This window comes from Camelus bactrianus, chromosome 30 (genome assembly GCF_048773025.1).
Source record: "Camelus bactrianus isolate YW-2024 breed Bactrian camel chromosome 30, ASM4877302v1, whole genome shotgun sequence".
NCBI classification, from domain to species: domain Eukaryota; kingdom Metazoa; phylum Chordata; class Mammalia; order Artiodactyla; family Camelidae; genus Camelus; species Camelus bactrianus.
Window position 1 is genome coordinate 6,151,903 of NC_133568.1, and position 9,174 is coordinate 6,161,076.

Genomic DNA, 9,174 nt, shown 5'->3' on the forward strand with positions numbered 1-9,174 from the left:
ATTTTGGCATCTCGAAAATGATTTTTTAAAATAGTATAATTTTAGTAACAGAAAGCCTTGGTAACAAAAATCAGTAAATCAAAGGTTGTATCAGAAAGCAGAGTTTATTAAAGAAAATTTCCAGACCTTACCTGCTAAAATGTATTCAATGAGAAATAGAGGTAACCTGTTATATGACAACAAATTTTAGTCATTTTTAAAAATGATGTGAGCAAATGGGCAGGTGACCCTTAATTACAGGATGGCATAGCCATAAAAGCACTTAACAATACAATAAAAATATAGCACTAAGCTTGCATTACTTTATTTCATTGATTAATCTTTACCAACTTATTACTTCACATATTAAACAAATATAAAGTCAAGGACTTCATTCCAAGGTTCTTCTTTATATTTTCATTACATAATTATAATAAAGTAAAGATCACCCTAAGAGTTTTCTAAAGACTCAAGTGATTATGCTAATATGGATTTAGTCTTTGTTTATATGTGGAAAAGAAATAAATTTAGGGTTAAAAAGAATCTTTACTTTGAAGCATTTTTAAATGGAATTGTGAAGTTTCTTCTATGAGTGAAAGTGAAAGGGCAATTAAAAGCCAACTATAAAAGCTTTTCACATCATGTTTCCCATACCCTCTATAGCATAAGAGTTAGAGTTACTCTGTGTTCCTAAAGCATTTTTGGCTTTGGGTCATTTTTAAGAGACAACAACCTCCATGCTCCTTGGGGGCTCAGGGAGGGCTAGAAATACCAGTATTACAGGATCCGGGCCCTGTGTACATTTCTGATCTTGTTCCTTGCCGCTCTCTGCCTGGATCATTATGTCCCAACCATTCTGCTATTTTATATTTCCTTGGAAATGCCATGGCATTTCTTGAATTAGAGTCTTCTCTCTCTAGAATTTTCATCCCACTGATTCTCAGGTGACTGTTTCCTTTTCATTTTTTTTTCAATTATTGGTGCTCATCAGTATTAAGCTTATTGATTAATATATTTCAAAACTTTTCCTAAGAAAACCTCAACAGCATTCAAAGTCAGCTGAAATGTTACCTGCTAACAATCTTTCTCTGACTATCCAATATGAAGTACCTTCCATGAAACAATCATAGCCCTCCATTTCCAAGACTCTGTTCTCATGGCCACATTCTGCTTTTTTTTATTATTTTATTTTATTTTTATTGATTGCCTTCTTTTTTCCCCATAACCATTTGAATTTGGCTATTTGAATTGGATTGTTTGGCTCTTGCATTCTATAACCGTTCAACAGACATTTATTGAAAACCTAACAAATGCCATGCATAAATAAAATTTCTTCTTTTGCAGATGTCCAATCTAGAGAGAGGTGGAAAGTAAAAAGAGCCAAATGATAATTATACACAAATAATTTTGGTCATTGTTACTAAGAAGATAAAGAAGATGTAGACATAGGGAATAATGGTAGAAGAAGAATCTTGACTTGACTCATGGGGGGAGGCTGTCTGAATGCCAATCTCTTTATCTAGGACTAGAAGCTGGAGACAAGCAACCACTTGAGTAGATGAGGGCTTGTTTTCAGAGAGAGAGAAGCAACAGCACTAGGGTGAGAAAAGGCTTTATCAGCTCTAAGGGCTGATGAAAAAAAACCCAGCATGTCTGGTGCCTGGTGAGGGACAGGGGAGGCACTCAAGATGTGGTTGGAGAGTTAGAGGTAGCAGAGAGATTCACCAGCAGATTCTGGGACAAGGCAAGGAGGTTCTAGATGCAACGGGGAGCCACGGAAGGATATGAAGCAGTAGAGCACCATAATCCTTCCACTGTGAATACCCGAAATCATAAAGCAGATTTATATTTTCAAGAGATCACTCTGGCTGTTGGTGAAGAATAGAGTTTTTCTTTTTACTCTTTTCTTAAAGAACAACTTCTCCTTATGGGAAACACATGATGTGCTCAGCATACAATCACTTGCCAAACAAAGGATTTCCTTGTTTCACCCAGTTTTCTCATGGCATTTTTCACCTCTGCATTCCTCAAGGTGCAGATCAAGGGATTTAACATGGGTGTGATGATGGAACTGGACACAACCATTGCCTTGTCTATGGGGTAGGTGGCCACAGGCCTCACATACAAGAAAATGCATGGCACGAAGAACATGAGGACCACAACGAGGTGGGAACCACAGGTGGAGAGAGCTTTACGCCAAACTTCAGAGCCGCAGGACTTCAGGGAGCAGGGAACGACCACATAGAGGTGATGAGGATAAGGAAGATGGCTACACACATCACCCCACTGTTGAGGCTGACCAAGAGGCCCAGGATGTGGGAGTCCATGCAGGCAAGTTTCAACAGTGGAAACAAATCACACATAAAGTGGTCAGTGATGTTGGGGCCACAAAAGAGTATCTGATACATGAAGCGACGCTGTACAAGGGCGTGGAAAAATCCCCCCCGCCAGGCCCCTCCCAGAAACAGTCAGCACTGCTAAGGCCTCATGACAGTCATGCAGCCCAGGGGCTCACAGGTGGCCACATAGCGGCCATAGGCCGTCACAGTGAGAAGGATGACCCCGCTCCACCAAATAAGTGCCCCACAAAGAGCTGAGCCACGCGGCCTTTGAGGGCGATGGCAGCACTCTCAGAGGGGGGAGTCCACAGTCATCTCGGGGGCAATGCCAGAAGAGAAGGTGGCATCCAGAAGGGACAAGGAGGTAAGGAAAAAATACACAGGTGACCTCAGACTCTGATCTGTGACCATGGTTACCACAGTGAGGAGGTTTCCCAAGACAGTGGACACATACGTGATTAGAAACACAGCAGAGTGTTTTCCTCAGCTCTGGATTCTTCATGATGCCCAAAAGGATGAATTCAGTCACATTGTTTTGATTTCCTCTGTATCAGATGATGATATAAGCTCCAGCTGAGAGTTATATACCTGGAAGAGCAGCATACAATTTATAATTAGTGATTATTTGGCTTCATGTATTTCCAGGAACTCAGGGAACTTATGTTTCTTTTTTTTTTTTTTTTTCCACTTATTCACCATCTAAGCATTTGGCCTTTAATAACAGGCTAAATAAACAGCTTAAAAGAGAGCTAGTTCATAAAGCTATGTTCTCCCCAGGTCTTTTCTTCTCTCTCTTTAAATGGTGCTTCCATGTGAAATACATTTTTCCTCCTTTTATTGCTATCATTTATAGCCAGCATTTTAAAGCACCTACCTTTCTCCAGGCACTGGAATAGCCCTATGACTGACTCCTTTACAGATGAGGGGACTGCTTCTCAGAGAGTTTGGGAAACTTAGCCAGAGTTGCACAGCTAGTCAGTAGTGAGGCTAGAAAGTGAACCATATTTTCTGACTCCAGAATCAGTGCCTTCAAGCGTCAGTATTGCTTCTCTAATAATTATGCTGCGAGTTTGTCATTTACCAATCTCTGTGCTAGGTATGTTACAATATATTATCCTGTCGTAACTTCAACAAACATGAAGTGGATGATTCTTCTGGGTTCTTTTTCAAGCAGTGTGACACTTTTTTGATAATTTTGTGCTTTACTCCTAAATATTAAATGATCAAGATACATCAAAAACTAGTGATAACATCACCCCTGACTAACAGAGTGTCCGTTGATGAAAATTACAAAGTATGGTGATTCAGCAAAGACCCAGGTCACAACATAATTGACTCAAGCCTGAGTCAGTCCAGGTCCTTCCTTTCAGTTCCTCTGTTCCTTACATGGAGCAAAGGATGCTGGAACACAGTAGTGACAATTCAATAATCAGGTTCATTGAATGTGTTGCCAGGCAGTGTCAAAGATGATATACGCATTACCGCATTTAAACCTCATGATACCAGATGAAACAGGCACCATTACTTTTCTCATTTTAAAAAAGAGAAATTGAGGTCTTGGGAAGTTAACTCTCTTGCATAAGATTATACAGCTAGTGTGCTACCAAGCTGGCATTTTGATCACAAAGCTCAAATGTTTAACTGCTATGTTCTACCACTGGAAAAGAGAAGAGATTATGTATTTCAGGAAAGTTACTACTGCAACCTACAAAAAAGTTACAATGAAAGCATGCTTCTTATTACTGGGACTTTTAAGCAGAGGCGGGCTGCCTCATTTTAGGACTTTTGCAAATAGCATAGCTTCAAATTGATATTCGGACGATAATACTCATTGAATGATGAGAGGTCAGCCTTGTTATTCAACAACCCCACCACCACCTCCACTCCTTACACAAAATGCAGAGTGTCCACAGGAGACTTTGGGCATGCCATTTTATTCACACTACTTATCCTCCTCTTCTCCCTCCCAGCCCAAGAACTGAGATTTTTCTTAGAAGAGCCCTTGCCAATCACAAGGAGCACTGGCTCAGGAGTCAGGAAAAAAGTGGGTCTTATCCCGAGTCACGTGACTAACCTAGTGTGTTACTCAGTTTGCTCACTTGCGTGTAAGGACGGTTCACTAACTGAGTAGCAGCAGAAAGAACTCTGTCCTCTTCATACACAAACATTCAACTCTTAACTGTATTCAGTGTTTATGTTTCTGGTAAAGATTTCCTTAGAGAGGTGGTTCATTTCATGCTAAAAAAGAAAAAATTGACAGCCACTGCTCTAAGTACTAAGACCCCATTTGTCCTATGGCTTGGAACGCAGAGTGACCCCTACCTGACGTTCAGAGTTTGTCTCCAGATTCCCCTCTTTTACTTAGTCAACTTTATTTCTGCTTTCCTCACTTCATTTCACTGTCACCCCACTGACTTCCTGTGAGACTCATCATTTCTTTTCACATCTGCCTTTCTGTTTGCAGGAAACATCATTGGATCCAGATAGAGCAAACACACCCCTAAGTCACAGCCAGGCCACTGGCAGGCTTAGTACATAATTTCAGCCTCCCCAAGCCTCAATTCCTGCAGCAGTGCAATTAGTGATAGAGAAATCATAAATACCATGTATGCATTGCTTATTATTTGAGTAGAATCTGCACAGGTTTTTTTCCCCCTCATTTAATCATCACAAACAGCCAAATGATGTAAGTATTATGTCTGTAAATTCCAGGCTTGCTTACTGCCTCTGTCCACTCCCTTTTAGCAACTGATCCATCACCTTGTAATAGAGGAAAACAAACTGACTCTATATTGGATCTGCTCCTTTAATTTTCACCGCTGTGCCCCGCTTTCCAGGCTTAGCCTTGCCAGCTCTGCACCTTTTGGGAAACAATGTTGCCTTTAGCATGAAACATACAAGAGAGCCTGTTCTTGGGGGCTCTGACCTTTCAGGATGTCAGCACTTCAGCACTTATGTTGAGATCGCAAGTTGCAAAACAGAGAATAGTGTTTGTTTTGTTGGAGGTTTACAGGGACACCATGACCTGGCCCACATGGACAGCTGCAAGAAGAAACAACCAGGCCTCCCCGGATGCCTGCACCCTCACCAGCTTGAATGTTTGTTCCACTTACTCATAAAACATTCTTTTCTGTGTATGATTGCTTCGTGTTGATTTCATGTTTCTCTTTATTTCCACAGGTACGTGTTTCAGGATTGCTACCTCCTTCACATTTCTCAGAGTTCTTAATAAGTGTGTAAGGATGCAATGGCATCAGTGCAGTCTGATACATCTTATTGATTGGGAGGAAACTGCAAGGAGCTGTAGGGCACTGGTTATGCTCTCGCCAGCTCTTCTCCAGGTTTGAAAACACACCTGCTGTCATAGTCTAGTTGCTATTTCTCAGTCAAGCAGGCACTACGATGCCATTTACTGGCTGTTCCTAGATAATGTATGCTTTAGCCAAACCCAGGAATTACACAGTAACTTGAACTTCAGTCCAGTGTTGAATCCCACCATCAGCTGCACTCCTGATAAGTCCTTTCACAGTGGTCAGTAAAGGAGTTAATTTTTAAAAGGCTGTTCAAGTAAAGACAGAAACAATTATGACGGCTGCATTTCTTTTATTTGCTAATCTGCTTCCCTCACTTTTCTCTCATTACCTGAGTAGACAACAAATATTTTGAAAGTTTTTCAGAGGTAATCAGTTTCCTTAAATAAGGGCAGGGTTGGTAAATTAAAAATAATCACAATAAGAATCATTGTAAAGTGAATAAATGAAAGGAGAAGAAACTATTAAAGAAGTTATAAATCTCACAGCTAGACCATGGCTAAGAGAAAGGAAGACTAGGGCTGTCCCCAGCAGAGGGAACATGGGCGAAGGCCCAGCGGTGGGGGTGAGAGACACTGCAGTGAAAAATAGAGTGTAAGGGCCTTGGGTCACAGGCATCAGCTCTAGTTTTGATTCTGGACCACTTTCCAGCTATGTGGTTATTTTACCTCTGTAATTTATTCTTTCAGGCATACATTTGTATTTAGAAATACTGGATTTGAATTTTATATATGCAATTAAAAAATACAATTACACAGTAAGTATGCATATACACTGTACATTTTAACAAAGTTACCATGGATACCATTCCATGTCAGTGTATGAAGATGTATTTTATTTCAATTTTTGCTATTTTAACAATGCTGCAGTTAAAATGGTTTCATGTTAGTGTGTTTATCTATATGCATATGTTTCTGTAAGGTAAATTTTTTACAATGGAATTGCAGAATCAAAGACTATGAACATTTTAACCTGAATAGCTATTGACGTATTCTCCTTTCAAAATGTTATTCCCTACCAATATTGTATCAGAGAGTTTGTTCTTTCTATAACTTTTTGTCTTTCTTCCTTATATCCACTTATTTTTTTGCTATTAATTATTACTTTTTTAAATTTCAGAGTTATTTACTTTTTAGTTGAAGTATAGCATCTTATTTTTAGTTGTGGTATTTTGTAGTATTTTTCTTTTATCTTTATAATTTTATAAGTATATTTTATATTCAAAAGTAACTCAGAAAATTTTAACAAACATTTAAATTAGTTTCACAGATAAAAGACAGCAGTCTCTTTGTGGGTTTTTTGTTGTTGTTGTTTTAGATTTCATCAGTATACCCTTTACAAAATAACAACTGTGATAACCAACAAATCAGAATGTGTCACATCCTTGAGGTCACAGGTTAAGTGAGTGGTATAACCTGGATTTGAATTCCAGGAACTCTGAACTTGAACTTTGTGGCTTATCTTTCTAATTTCTGTTTGAGATTTTATATATACATATACACATATATATAGATATAGATACACACACACACACACACACACACACACACACACACCACATACATAGATACATGCACAATTTCTCCCATGAGCACGTGAGCAGCTGCGTGGTCCTAGCATTTGCATCTGGATTGTCAATTTTATGTGCATACAGAACTCTGAGCACTCAACTCAATAACTAGATTTATCACTGAAATGCTTCAAAACAACTCCTTCATACAAATATCTTTCCAGTTCTTTTCATTTTTTTTTTTCAAAAAAACTAAGGACTTGTTAATAGAGTGCAACTAACTCAAATAGAATTTTGCAGAATGACAATGGCAGTAATTTTGTAATTTAAAAAATGAAGGTCTACAGAAACTTATTAGTGTTTGCCCAGGATGCTCCTAAGTTACCTCCCTGGTTAATATCACTAAACCAGCATTATCATCACCATAATCACCACTGCCACCATCATTGTCATTGTCATTGTCACTACCATCATTCCTATGGGTAGATCTACTTGCAACTAAATTTACTACTTATGTTTTGACATATAGAGAAATGGAAAATTTCTACCCATCCTTAAAAGCCATCAATCTAAAATTATTATTGACTAAATACAATACATTGTAGAAAAAATAGTACTTTAGTGCTTTTGTTTTGTTTTGTTTCTTAAGCAGAGATGAGAGGCCAATAGTAGGGAATAAATGAGAGAAAAGTCTTGAAGTGTTGGAAAAAGAAGAAAGAAAGAACAAATAGAAAGTGGGAGGCATGATGCAAACTCACAGGAAGAAAGCAGAGAAATAGAAAGGGAGCAGAGGAGGGAGGGAGAGAGGGAAAGGAGAAAGGGAAGGCTAGAAACAGACTGATAGATATATACATACATATAGATAGATAGATAGATAGATAGATAGATAGATAAATAGGGAAGTGAAATTGGAATAAAAATCATCAGATAATTAAATACTTAACCAAGTAATAAAATGACTCTTAAAGCTAAGTTTTAACAGTTGGTCAAAAATGACAAACTGTATGAACAAAGATTCTAAAGTCATCTCGTCTAACATAAGATCTTATCAAACTCAAGATTCATTTATGTAAAGTAACATTCGAGAGTCCAAGAGCCAGGAAAAATTGTTCCAGCCTGGTTTTGCTAATGATGGAGGCAAGCTGCCTCATATAATGGCATATCTAGTGTAAATGAGGTGAGGGTTATCCAATTATTACTTCTTGGTTAAATTTGTAGATCTAGAATTTTCATTGCTTCCAAAGACAGACTGAAAACAGAAATCTTAAATGTTTATAATCTTAATGAAGAAATAATCTTTGTGATTTATCAAAGGATTTCCATTCTCTCCAATTAAGGATAATTCTTAAAAAGGCATCCAGGTACAGTGCTTACCAAATTATCCGGGTCCCTTCTTGAATGCTAGTTGAGTGTATTCTTAGATTAAATAGAAGTTGTCTTCTTTCAGCTTCTAGAAGTCTCATTATAAATGTAATGTTCCCCTTTGGGTGATGAACCTGGGCTATAAGAGGTCAGAGTGACTGTTCGAGCAGCTGTGACAAGGCACAGAATGGCATCATTCTAATCGGCCCCCTTGTGGTTGATTCTCCACTGATGGAGGTGCTAATCCTTAGTCCAGTGAATTTCCACGCTCCTACTTTAATACTAGGGTGCTCTCAGGGAAAAGACCATCGCCAAGACCAGATCAGCATACTGCTCCACAAGCAGAAATCTAGATCACAGAATTAACCATTTAATAATTTGTTCCTGCACCATGATCTGTATTTTAATTACAGAATAACCACACATGGTCTCATCCAACAGAGCCATATGCTTCTTAACATGCATTGTTCTCTTTCAAGCTTCAGAAAAAAATTCTTTCGAAAACTTTAGTAAATATTGGATAGCGATTGGTATCCTTGAGCAATTCCATGACATAAGTAGAATTTCAAATCTATCAAGATTCTCTAGGCTGAGGTAGTCAAACTGACTTCTGTTATGTCCTCACATCCTATTACTTCCTGATTTGCTGTTGCCAGTTTTTTTATGTTTGTGT

The 9,174-nt window shown here is 38.4% G+C and overlaps 1 pseudogene; it reads right to left on the minus strand.

The window, feature by feature from the left end:
- Positions 1-288: 288 nt before the first annotated feature.
- On the minus strand, positions 289-3,805 carry LOC141575597 (olfactory receptor 4C6-like; annotated as a pseudogene).
- Between the last annotated feature and the right edge of the window lie 5,369 nt (positions 3,806-9,174).